Here is a 13,571-nt window from a genome sequence, read left to right as displayed (position 1 = left end):
TTTTACTACGTGCAGTGTCGCGCACCCAACCAAGTATGAATATATTAATTTATGGCGAAATAATACTACCCGCGTATCCCCTGCGTCTCGTAGACGGGAGACTAAAAGGAACAGAAACAAGGGGCTGGAAATCCCTCCCTCCTGGACGATTGCTTCCTTATAGGAGAAAGTGTGGACGGAGCTTACCAAGGTACTGCCTCGTTGTTTCACTTGTCTGTTCCTGATATTGCTTCGTTAAAATGGGGAACAGCAAACATATATATATATATATATATATATATATATATATATATATATATATATATATATATATATATATATATATATATATATATAGGTCTATATTTTCTTGTGAGTGTACGGGATTAGAAGGGGAAGTCAAATGCTGTTTGCAGATGGCACGGTTGTCGTGGCCGATAGCTTACCCCTGCTTCACAGTCCGGCAAAACATACAGGTTGTAAATACAACGACAGAGCAATACAAAGGAATCGAAACAGTAACAGACCATTTGGGTCCTTTCGAGGCTGTTTGTGATAGTGGATGACATCAGAAACATACAGATTAGTGAGGTGAAAAAGTTGGAAGGCATACAAATTTTCACTGTGACTATGTGGACGCAATTAACGTATGTCGTGGACTTGAAGCGAAATGTTTATCCAGTCTGTTCTTAAATGTATCCATTGTACTGCTTTCAACCACTCTAACTAGCAATTCGTTCTATATGTTAACAATCCTCTTTGGCTCTTTTGAGGTAGAACCTTTGCCCACGAATTAGTTTCCATTACTACGAGTTAAATCAGACGTATCAAGTCTTAAGTAACATGACAGATTAGGGTTATCAAAACCTTTAACTATTTTGAATACTTGTATTAGATCTCTTCTTAACCTTCTCTTTTCTTAGCTAAATGGATTCAAGTCGTTTAATCTGTTCTCGGGAGATTTGTTTCTATGTCCGGGTATCATCTTGATAACTCGATACATCTCTTTTTCTTCGGTCGGAGGACCAAACCTGAACGCAGTGTTCAACATGAGAACGAACTGATGTATTGTAAAGAGTAAAGGATGATTCCCCTGCTCTTAAATTCGAAGTCCGTGCCTTCGAATCCAAGAATTCTTTTCGCTCTTCACTTCTTCTGTGCATTGCATACTTGGTGTTCATTCAGACATACGGACATAGTAGTAGCGACGACCACAGAGGAACGCGCACATAGCCGGCAATCCAGCTGGTATGTGTCTCAGGGAACGTCTTCATCCAGGGCAAGTAAGGGTCACGCAACCATCATAAATAAGACAGGGACGGGTTCGGTATAATGTGGTGGGAGTACGTGGTAATTTACCGGCCTTTTGTGTATAGCCCTGAGGGCTTGGGTATCAACGAGCCATTATACATCACATGAAATACAGGCGTTCGAAGGCACACTGTTATTGTCTGCGACGTGGGTTATGTTTATACGTCGAGGGTATAGACAGCGGACCACAGTCGGGTGTAGGGTAGTGGTTCCTCGAACGGTGTAGGGAGGAGGGGGGTCCGTTGTTGTCGTGTGGGCCTTCCATAGGAGGTCGGGACGGGGTTTCCCAAGAGGGGGAGAGAGAGAGAGAGAGAGAGAGAGAGAGAGAGAGAGAGAGAGAGAGAGAGAGAGAGAGAGAGAGAGAGGAGCAGTCTGCGTCGAGCTGACAGAACATATGGACAGCAGACGCAGCTGCCTACATAGGTTTCTCAGTCTGCCACACTCGACCGGCTGCACTGATGTGACCCTCAGTCGAGACTGAATCTCGAAATCGAGTCTTTTTTCTCTTGTACGTTAGCAGGAATCCTGACTGTGATTCGGGCGCATACAAAAAAAAAAAGGCTTTTCCTACAAACCAGACGCGTCGTGGAGTCGTCTCTATAATGTTGGGGGCGCGATGTATATATTACCTGTGTGTGTGTGTGTGTGTGGGACCTGGCCAGCTACAGGACTTCTCTCCATAATTCGTTCATTTGTTAATATTTATCCTCTTCGTCCTCGTCAGGCTTGAAAATCCTGCCTTGGTAAATCACATATCTTTAGGACTTCCTCGTATAGTAAGACCTTCGTAGGCCTCAAGCGGAAGGGGCTAGTGTACCCTCTTACCCGTTAACCTGTTCGCTGGTATACTGTGTTACCCGTTAACCTGTTCACTGATATACTGTGTTACCCGTTAACCTGTTCGCTGGTATACCCTGTTACCCGTTAACCTGTTTACGGGAGACGTCCGGAGACATGCCAGCTGAAAACATGTCTCCTGCCGTGACAGGTAAGTGCGAGTCTTTGCAGATGGCTTCACTCCAGCTGCCTGGTGATGACTCTCTACCTTCAACTCGGACTTCGGGAGAGACATGACGGTAATTAAACATATGCTCCTTCCCCCCCCGCCGCCCCCCCTCGCCCTCCCCCTTGGTCGAGTCTCTCACAAGTGCGGGGCTTCCTCGCTGGCCACTCCTATAACAGAAGCCTCCGTTGAGTCGTGTGATGATCCGTTCGCATATAGGTGGGTTGATGAGCACCGCCCCGTGTTCCTGCAGGTTAGGGAGGGAGGGTGTACAACACTGCTTTTGTGCATCCGCCCAGGAAGGGAGGGGAGCTAAAGAACATTTGGAGACCCGCTTGCAAACTGCCTCGCGACACGTACCGGATCGTCTAGTTTCAATCTGTTGGTTGCGACGCTATGGGTCGTGGGCACGACACCACCACGACCTTTGAACAAGACTTCACGACCCTTGAGCACGACGGTATATAACCCTAGAACACAACAGCACGACCCTTGAGCTCGGCTGCACGACCCCTACCAACACGACGATATGACCCTTGTGTATTATGACTTGACCTTTGACCTGGCCCTTCTAAGGAGGGGGGGGGGGGGGTGTTAAAGGTGAATAATTCACCTCCAGGCATCCATGTGAACACTACTGACTCTGCTGCCAATGCACACGGCCCTCACCTTGTTTAATTACCTCACGCGAATAGAGATTTCTCGAGGGGGGGGTCGAGTTTTGACAACGTTATCTTGAGGAGGATATAACAATGCCAGCGGGTGACGACAGCTTAGTAATTAGTTTTGCGAGACGCCAATGAAGAGGAGGCAGAGCCACTCTTGGTCCTGATTTCCGCCTCGTAGTATCACAGTAACAGTCACTGGCGAATCTTCCCTGTTCACCGTCACGTATTAGAAAGCAGCTTTACGTGTATACTGACCGAATGAATGAATAAAGTTGATGGAAGATGAAGGAAGTCTCCTTTCTGTGAGGTATATATATATGATGTCAGTAGGTGTCTCGTGGGTCTGCCCTGGTGGGTCCATATGTTGATGATATAGCCAGTTCGGGGAGGAACATGGGGGGCCGTGCTGTCAGCTTTAAGCTAAAGGTGTACAGTAGCAGGTAGGGAGGGATCCGCCCAGCTAGCGTGTACGTGTGTGTGTGTGTGTGTGTGTGTGCGCGCATCCTGTCGCTCATGTTGCGACCGCACGCTGTGGTAACTCCAGAGTCGCTGATCAATTGGATTGTTTGAAGCGTCCCTCGAAACTAATTGCGACGCGTCGGTGCGACCCTTGAGCAACGTCGGTGCGACCCTTGACCAACGTCGGATGCGACCCCTTGAGCGCGATGGCGCGACAATAGAGCACGACAGTACGACCTTTGCATGTGATGATGACTTGGCCTTTGACCTGACCCAGATGGATGGTACCGTCCTACTCAGGCATCATGCTTGTGAGAGTAAGATTTCCTTGATGTGTTCGTGGCACACAGTCGCTTCGAACTAGCTTACCTAAAGTACCGTGTGCTTGAAGGGTCACAGAAATCCATTACCTAACTTTATCTCTCAAACATATATTCTCCTCCAGAATGAAAGACACATCATTTACCATCACAAGACGCTATCAGACAGAGTGCCTGTTGTCTGCCACGCGTACAAAAAAAAAAAAAAAGAAAGACTTTAATTCCGTGTCTTACGTATTCGCGGAAGTTATTATACTTGACTGAAAGATATCTCTATATCAGAGACGTCCTCAGCTGGATCTCATAAAACTGGTTGATGGAATCTGTACTGGACGAAGGATTAGCACTTAAGCTCCATAGCGCCACTACTGATGGAAGTCTTGAGTCCAGTACTCTGCCAGCTCGTGTTGCTTTACGTCTCTTCTGTTCCCGTGCGCCTGGTTCGAGCGCCTGGGAGTTGGCAAGGTCAAGATCGACGCGCAAAATAGAACAGAAATGTTCATGAGCAGCAGAGTATAGCACCGGACGCAGAACGAGATGTAGATACAGGGGCTCCGTCGCTACATAACTGGAACGTACGTACGATAGATATCTAGTACGGCCTCACTTTAGGTTGAATATCATGACTTAGGAGTCTAGTAGGTAGATGAAACTGAATACTTAAACCTCCTGTGGCTTACTTATATCCTGAGATTACGCTGCAATGTAGTAATGAATATTAGTAAGAATTTCTTTACACACACAACACACACACACACACACTGTTATATTTCTTTCTTGTATCTCCCCTGATGATGTGATTATTACACGAAAGTGCACTTGGGAACTTATCATGTTTCATTCCTCCTTGGACTCATAAGAACATTATATATATATATATATATATATATATATATATATATATATATATATATATATATATATATATATATATATATATATATATAAACTTAATAATATGATGCAGCTGTTGTTAATAATAGGCCAGCCGGTGTCTCCAGTTGGCTGCACTTGACCACAGCGAACTGTTAACAGTTACAAATGTTCCCCACTGTTCAGGACATGATGGGAGGGAAAAAAGAAAATTGTACCTTTAAATTCAGTGACGAATGTCAGGTCGCTTACCAACACGAGTTGTGAATGTTGTTGACACCACGAATTCTAGCTCAACACGTGATGTTTTCTGTTAGATATTTCACAAACATGATTGCGAAGAATACATGGTATATATATATATATATATATATGTCTGATATATTTTCATTTTGAAAGAGCTACTGATGGAGGTGGGAGTAAGTGTTGCTGATTGGATGAAGCGGGTGTAGGTGAGGACGAACATGGTATAGTGTTTGTGGTGAGGCTGCCAGCTCTCCTGGTGAGGCTGGTGGAACGTCTCACTTCGCTGTCTGCTTGGTGCCCCTCCGGCGCTTACCTGGTGAGCTAGACGTATGACATCTGCCTGGTGGACCATCTGGCGTCTCAGATGGCGAGTTGTATCTCTCTCTCTCTCTCTCTCTCTCTCTCTCTCTCTCTCTCTCTCTCTCTCTCTCTCTCTCTCTCTCTCTTTATATATATATATGTATATATATATATATATATATATATATATATATATATATATATATATATATATATATATATATATATATATATATGTATATATATATATATATATATATATATATATATATATATATATATATATATATATATATATATATATATATATCTGTCTGTCTGTCTGTCAACCTATCAATCTATCCCTTTTTTCCACAAATGAATCAAGTGCACGTCGTCATATATCCATCAAATCCCAGGCATAATTCCTATATTATAATCCACTCCTCGCAAATTGAAATCACATTACGCCGTGGGGGGAAGGTCACGTCGAGCTGGGAGGAACCGGGGTCACCTTAACGCTGTGGTGGCCACGTCGTCGAACTCGCAGGAACTGGGCGTCGGAGGAGGTTCCCAGGTAGAGCTAAACCTTCATTCAAGACAGACAAACCAAAGTTGCAGATGTGTTTGGCGTGATAGAATGCTGGGAACAGTTGCTTCAAGTGTTTCTTCTTCTTCTTCTTCTTCTTCTTCTTCTTCTTCTTCTTCTTCTTCTTCTTCTTCTTCTTCTTCATCTGTAGTAACCGTTGTGGTCTGGTCTCAGCCGTACAATGTGATGGTGAAGGGTTTGGCTCTTTTTTTCTTTTATCAGGTTTCTGGGTTCATGCAACACGGAGGATGGGGACCAAAGGATGTACTTGGTGAAAAAAAGAATCATTTCGATTTGTCCTGTAGGACGATGCCATTTTTTTTTTTATTTTTTGTGATGTACCCAACATAATACGGGCAAATTTGCATCGGTTGAGAAGGCAACACAACACGAGTTCTTTAAAAAAAAAAAAAACTCAGAGATGTACCGCCGTGCTCAGAGATCGTACCTTCGTGCTCAAGGAACGTACCGTCGTACTCAGAGATCGTACCGTCGTGCTGAAGGAACGTACCGTCGTGCTCAGAGATCGTACCGCCGTGTTCAGAGATCGTACCTTCGTGCTCAAGGAACGTACCGTCGTGCTCAGAGATCGTACCGTCGTGCTCAAGGAACGTACCGTCGTGCTCAGAGAACGTACCGTCGTGCTCAAGGAACGTACCGTCGTACTCAGAGATCGTACCGTCGTGCTGAAGGAACGTACCGTCGTGCTCAGAGATCGTACCGTCGTGCTGAAGGAACGTACCGTCGTGCTCAAGGAACGTACCGTCGTGCTCAGAGAACGTACCGTCGTGCTCAGAGAACGTACCGTCGTGCTCAGAGAACGTACCGTCGTGCTCAGAGATCGTACCGCCGTGCTCAGAGATCGTACCGTCGTGCTCAGAGAACGTACCGTCGTGCTCAGAGAACGTACCGTCGTGCTCAGAGATCGTACCTTCGTGCTCAAGGAACGTACCGTCGTGCTCAGAGAACGTACCGTCGTGCTCAAGGAACGTACCGTCGTGCTCAGAGATCGTACCGTCGTGCTGAAGGAACGTACCGTCGTACTCAGAGATCGTACCGTCGTGCTGAAGGAACGTACCGTCGTACTCAGAGATCGTACCGTCGTGCTCAGAGAACGTACCGTCGTGCTCAAGGAACGTACCGTCGTGCTCAAGGAACGTACCGTCGTACTCAGAGATCGTACCGTCGTGCTGAAGGAACGTACCGTCGTACTCAGAGATCGTACCGCCGTGTTCAGAGATCGTACCGTCGTGCTCAGAGAACGTACCGTCGTGCTCAGAGATCGTACCGTCGTGCTCAGAGATCGTACCGTCGTGCTCAAGGAACGTACCGTCGTGCTCAGAGATCGTACCGTCGTGCTGAAGGAACGTACCGTCGTACTCAGAGATCGTACCGTCGTGCTGAAGGAACGTACCGTCGTGCTCAGAGAACGTACCGTCGTGCTCAGAGAACGTACCGTCGTGCTCAGAGATCCTACCGTCGTGCTCATGGAACGCACCGTCGTGCTCAGAGAACGTACCGTCGTGCTCAGAGATCGTACCGCCGTGCTCAGAGTTCGTACCGCCGTGCTCAGAGATCGTACCTTCGTGCTCAAGGAACGTACCGTCGTACTCAGAGATCCTACCGTCGTGCTCAGAGAACGTACCGTCGTGCTCAGAGAACGTACCGTCGTACTCAGAGATCGTACCGCCGTGCTCAGAGATCGTACCGTCGTGCTCAGAGATCGTACCGTCGTGCTCAGAGATCGTACCTTCGTGCTCAAGGAACGTACCGTCGTACTCAGAGATCGTACCGTCGTGCTCAAGGAACGTACCGTCGTGCTCAGAGATCGTACCGTCGTGCTCAGAGATCGTACCGCCGTGCTCAGAGATCGTACCGTCGTGCTCAGAGATCGTACCGCCGTGCTCAAGGAACGTACCGTCGTACTCAGAGATCGTACCGTCGTGCTCAGAGATCGTACCGCCGTGTTCAGAGATCGTACCTTCGTGCTCAAGGAACGTACCGTCGTGCTCAGAGAACGTACCGTCGTACTCAGAGATCGTACCGCCGTGTTCAGAGATCGTACCTTCGTGCTCAAGGAACGTACCGTCGTGCTCAGAGATCGTACCTTCGTGCTCAAGGAACGTACCGTCGTGCTCAGAGAACGTACCGTCGTGCTCAGAGAACGTACCGTCGTACTCAGAGATCGTACCTTCGTGCTCAAGGAACGTACCGTCGTGCTCAGAGATCGTACCGCCGTGCTCAGAGATCGTACCGCCGTGTTCAGAGATCGTACCTTCGTGCTCAAGGAACGTACCGTCGTACTCAGAGATCGTACCGCCGTGCTCAAGGAACGTACCGTCGTACTCAGAGATCGTACCGTCGTGCTCAGAGATCGTACCGCCGTGCTCAAGGAACGTACCGTCGTGCTCAGAGATCGTACCGTCGTGCTGAAGGAACGTACCGTCGTGCTCAGAGATCGTACCGTCGTGCTGAAGGAACGTACCGTCGTGCTCAGAGATCGTACCGTCGTGCTCAAGAGATCGTGCCGTCGTGCTCAAGGAACGTACCGTTTTGCTCAGAGAACGTACCGTCGTGCTCAGAGATCGTACCGTCGTGCTGAAGGAACGTACCGTCGTGCTCAGAGATCGTACCGTCGTGCTCAGAGATCGTACCTTCGTGCTCAAGGAACGTACCGTCGTGCTCAGAGATCGTACCGCCGTGCTCAGAGATCGTACCGTCGTGCTCAGAGATCGTACCTTCGTGCTCAAGGAACGTACCGTCGTGCTCAGAGATCGTACCGCCGTGCTCAGAGATCGTACCGTCGTGCTGAAGGAACGTACCGTCGTGCTCAAGGAACGTACCGTCGTGCTCAGAGATCGTACCGTCGTGCTCAGAGAACGTACCGTCGTGCTCAGAGAACGTACCGTCGTGCTCAAGGAACGTACCGTCGTGCTCAGAGAACGTACCGTCGTGCTCAAGGAACGTACCGTCGTGCTCAAGGAACGTACCGTCGTACTCAGAGATCGTACCGCCGTGCTCAGAGATCGTACCGTCGTGCTCAAGGAACGTACCGTCGTACTCAGAGATCGTACCGTCGTGCTCAGAGATCGTACCGTCGTGCTCAGAGAACGTACCGTCGTGCTCAGAGATCGTACCGTCGTGCTGAAGGAACGTACCGTCGTGCTCAGAGAACGTACCGTCGTGCTCAGAGAACGTACCGTCGTGCTCAGAGAACGTACCGTCGTGCTCAGAGAACGTACCGTCGTGCTCAAGGAACGTACCGTCGTACTCAGAGATCGTACCGTCGTGCTCAGAGAACGTACCGTCGTACTCAGAGATGGGACCTTCGTGCTCAGGAACTTTTACCGTCGTCTCGAAAACGTACCGCCTTTGCTCAGAAAAGCCCGGGAAGATCGTACCGGGGTCGGTTCGCCCCCCAGAGTTTCTTTCCCCCGTGTTCAGGTTCTTTCCTTTTGGGGCCCTAAGGGGAAAGTCCCGTGGTACTCAGGTTCTTTCCCCCCGGGCCCCCAGGGGGGATCTTTTTCCTGTCTAAGCCCCCGTTTGGTCGTTTCTGTTTGAACCGGTCCCCCGTGCTCAGAGATCGTACCGCCGTGTTTTCCAAGGAAGTACCGTCGTACTAACCCCCCCAAGAGATCGTCCCCCAAATTCTATAAATTTCCCGTGCTTGTAGGGATTACAGATCCTTTTCAACCGAGAGACCGAAAAAAAAACCCCAGCCATCAAGGGATGAAAATCCACGCCAGACCGAAAGTATAAGAAAGCTAAGCTTGCTTAAAGGTTTAAAGGGACATTGTGGGGGGGGGGGTGGAGGGGTGGAGGAGATCTTTTAATCTTCCAGAGATGGAAGCCTTATCATCCCTTTAAAAAATTTGCCAGTGATTGGAAAACTTCATAGTACCCTTCATCATCCCACACACACAAAAAGGGAAAAAAACACAAGGGAAAAGAAAAATTTTTAAAAATTTCTGCCTTTCTTTCCCACAAAACGCCCATTTTTTTCCCCAGCTTTTTAAACCCTTTTTTCCCACTGATTGTTTTCATTTTTTGGGTTATTTTTCTCTTTTTTCGTTTTTGTTTCCATCATCGTGGTTCTTTTTCATTTGTGAAAACCCCTAAGACCCTCATTTTTTTTTTTCTTATTTAAAGGGTTGTCATTTTCTCCTTTTTTAACTTTTAAATGAAACTCCATGTAAATATTCCACCACAACCCCACCCCACACACACACAAAAACACACCACCAAAACACCCACACACACCCCACCCACACACACACACACACAATATATATATTTTTATATAATATAAATATATAATTTTTTATATATATATATATATATATATATATATATATATATATATTCGCAGGCAGGTGGGTGGATTCCCTGTGTTTTAAGGTTTTCAAACAACTAACCAGTGGACAGAGTTGCGTGTGTGTGGCGAGTATCTCTTGGCCCCCACGAGTGTTTTGGATGCTCTCTGCCACCTGCACTATTATGCAGAATAACATAATGCAAGTGTAAACATTCTACACACGGGGGCATAGCAGACCACTTAACACTAAACATTTGAAGTGTTTTGAACGGACGAGCAGCAAAGGTTTAGCGAATCGTAATCAACCAGAGGATCTGATGTTCCTTTGTTTGTGTTTCGTTTTTTCGGGTATTCTCTTGGAGGACGATCTATTGGTGATTTAGATTATGAAGTCTGATTACGAGATTTGGATTGTAGTACAACGCTGGACTCTCATGAGATTTCACCTTAGCATTTGTGGCTGTCGTTGTGGCCACCTTAGCATTTGTGGCTGTCGTTGTGGCCACCTTAGCATTTGTGGCTGTCGTTGTGGCCATCTTAGTATTTGTGGCTGTCGTTGTGGCCATCTTAGTATTTGTGGCTGTCGTTGTGGCCATCTTAGCATTTGTGGCTGTCGTTGTGGCCACCTTAGCATTTGTGGCTGTCGTTGTGGCCACCTTAGCATTTGTGGCTGTCGTTGTGGCCACCTTAGCATTTGTGGCTGTCGTTGTGGCCATCTTAGCATTTGTGGCTGTCGTTGTGGCCATCTTAGTATTTGTGGCTGTCGTTGTGGCCATCTTAGCATTTGTGGCTGTCGTTGTGGCCATCTTAGTATTTGTGGCTGTCGTTGTGGCCATCTTTAGTCATAACATTTGATGGAATTCTCACATCCTATTGAGATCCTCAGCGTTTGTGGAGTCTGATATCAGTTCACACGGCCGAAGTTCTTTGGAGCGATCGCAGCGATGGATTGGCAGGTGGTACATTGCACCTTCTGGCGTCAGGATCATGGTATGCGATCCATCCTGGTGGACTGTCGTGCAAGGGAAAACACTTCTCGCTTACCAAGAGCAACACAGACTCTCTGGTAAGATGATATCAGATGATATTTTAGTCTCTCCTCATATTTCCACATATTTTCTTAACCATTAATAAAATTACTCGTAAATTCGTTAATATCTCCTCTCAATAAGACGTGGAGAATCAGACTAACAGGGTCATGGATAGTTCAACGAAGTACGGTAGTAACGACCCAGTCTGGTAAACAACAAGTCGTTCAGCTGTATTTTGACTCTCGACGATTTCAGTTACTTTTTTTCGTCTATAGGACACAGTGACTAGTGACAGCGTCTTCAATGTTCTCCCTTTGCTGCGTTTGTCTCTTCATTGGTACTCTTGTCCCATCTGGAGCGCGCATCCCCTTCCTTTGTTCTCTGCTGGAACGCCCATCATCTTCCTTGTCCCTGCTGGAACGTGCATCCCCTTCCATGATCCTGCTGGAAGGTTACCCAGGTCTCCTGATCGCCCCGTGTTCTTCGCCCTACACAGGAGGTACCCCAGGACGCGCCACTCCTATACGGTCGAGATGAGGATCCCCTTACATCTCCCCCCCCCCCGTCCTTCCCTCCCCCCACGATATCCTACTTCATGTGATCACTTGCAACCCCCCCCCCCCACACACACACACACACACACACAACCGCCACTTGTCCGTCCCATTACCCCCTGACGATATATTCCTCAATTTAATGTTTTCTGCTGCAGTTACAACGCCCGGTGTTCCCAGGGAGGCCCCCATTCATTCAAAAGGAGCCCCCTTACCTCCTTGTCTGACTCCAGGTCGATCTACTCCTCACCGCTCAAGGATGGCATTATGGAACAAGCTCGAGGTCCCTACACTGGAACCGTACCATGTATAGCGTAAGAACCCATCCTCCTCCGCCTTCCCCCCCTCACTCCCCACCTCACCCAACAGCTCACACAGCCCTCCACAGCTGCAGCTCCATCTTCCCCCCTAAGAACGACTGCGTTTCATGTGCTAGATGGCGTCGCTAAAGGTAATCTCAGCGATACCGTACTTTAATGCCCTTTGCATGCAAGCACAGGTGTTTGATGATGACTACTGACCTCCTCCTCCTCTTCCTCTTCCTCCTCCTCCTCCTCCTCCTCCTCCTCCTCCTCCTCCTCCTCCTCCTCCTCTTCCTCCTCCTCCTCCTTCTCCTCCTCTTACCACTCTCATGCTAAATGGGCTAATTAAGTGCGCTTCGTTCTGGGGAGTTGGAGGTGAAAGAATGGACGAAATTCCTGGAAGTGGCTGGTGGGTGAGTGTGTGTGACTGTGGCGGGCATGGTGAAGCCGTTGCTGGGGTTGGTGTTGTCAAAGGTTGTGATGGAGAGGCTGTGTTGGTATTAACGGTCGTGGAAGTGATGTCCGTCGGGGGCGATGTTGGCAGTGGTGTTGATGCAGGTCCTCGTGTCGACAGCAGTGGTTACGAAGGTGGTTTTTGCAGTGGTGTTGGTGGAGGGTGATGTTGTTGTTGGCAGTGGTGTTGGTGGAGGGTGATGTTGTTGTTGGCAGTGGTGTTAGTGGAGGGTGATGTTGTTGTTGGCAGTGGTGTTAGTGGAGGGTGATGTTGTTGTTGGCAGTGGTGTTGGTGGAGGGTGATGTTGTTGTTGGCAGTGGTGTTGGTGGAGGGTGATGTTGTTGTTGGCAGTGGTGTTGGTGGAGGGTGATGTTGTTGTTGGCAGTGGTGTTGGTGGAGGGTGATGTTGTTGTTGGCAGTGGTGTTAGTGGAGGGTGATGTTGTTGTTGGCAGTGGTGTTGGTGGAGGGTGATGTTGTTGTTGGCAGTGGTGTTGGTGGAGGGTGATGTTGTTGTTGGCAGTGGTGTTAGTGGAGGGTGATGTTGTTGTTGGCAGTGGTGTTGGTGGAGGGTGATGTTGTTGTTGGCAGTGGTGTTGGTGGAGGGTGATGTTGTTGTTGGCAGTGGTGTAGGTGGAGGGTGATGTTGTTGTTGGCAGTGGTGTAGGGGTAGGGTGATGTTGTTGTTGGCAGTGGTGTTAGTGGAGGGTGATGTTGTTGTTGGCAGTGGTGTTGGTGGAGGGTGATGTTGTTGTTGGCAGTGGTGTTAGTGGAGGGTGATGTTGTTGTTGGCAGTGGTGTAGGGGTAGGGTGATGTTGTTGTTGGCAGTGGTGTTAGTGGAGGGTGATGTTGTTGTTGGCAGTGGTGTTGGTGGAGGGTGATGTTGTTGTTGGCAGTGGTGTTGGTGGAGGGTGATGTTGTTGTTGGCAGTGGTGTTGGTGGAGGGTGATGTTGTTGTTGGCAGTGGTGTTAGTGGAGGGTGATGTTGTTGTTGGCAGTGGTGTTGGTGGAGGGTGATGTTGTTGTTGGCAGTGGTGTTGGTGGAGGGTGATGTTGTTGTTGGCAGTGGTGTTGGTGGAGGGTGATGTTGTTGTTGGCAGTGGTGTAGGTGGAGGGTGATGTTGTTGTTGGCAGTGGTGTTGGTGGAGGGTGATGTTGTTGTTGGCAGTGGTGTTGGTGGAGGGTGATG

At 48.3% G+C, this 13,571-nt stretch overlaps 1 protein-coding gene across 2 annotated transcripts in view; it reads right to left on the bottom strand.

Annotated features, from left to right (window-relative positions):
• Positions 1 to 13,571, bottom strand: part of LOC139766679 (carbonic anhydrase-related protein 10-like) — a 401,338-nt gene that overhangs the window by 245,490 nt on the left and 142,277 nt on the right. The window lies entirely within an intron of this gene.

This window comes from Panulirus ornatus, chromosome 58 (genome assembly GCF_036320965.1).
Source record: "Panulirus ornatus isolate Po-2019 chromosome 58, ASM3632096v1, whole genome shotgun sequence".
Taxonomy (NCBI): Eukaryota; Metazoa; Arthropoda; class Malacostraca; order Decapoda; family Palinuridae; genus Panulirus; species Panulirus ornatus.
Note: the sequence above shows the minus strand (reverse complement) of the source record. Positions and strands in the feature narration are given on the sequence as shown.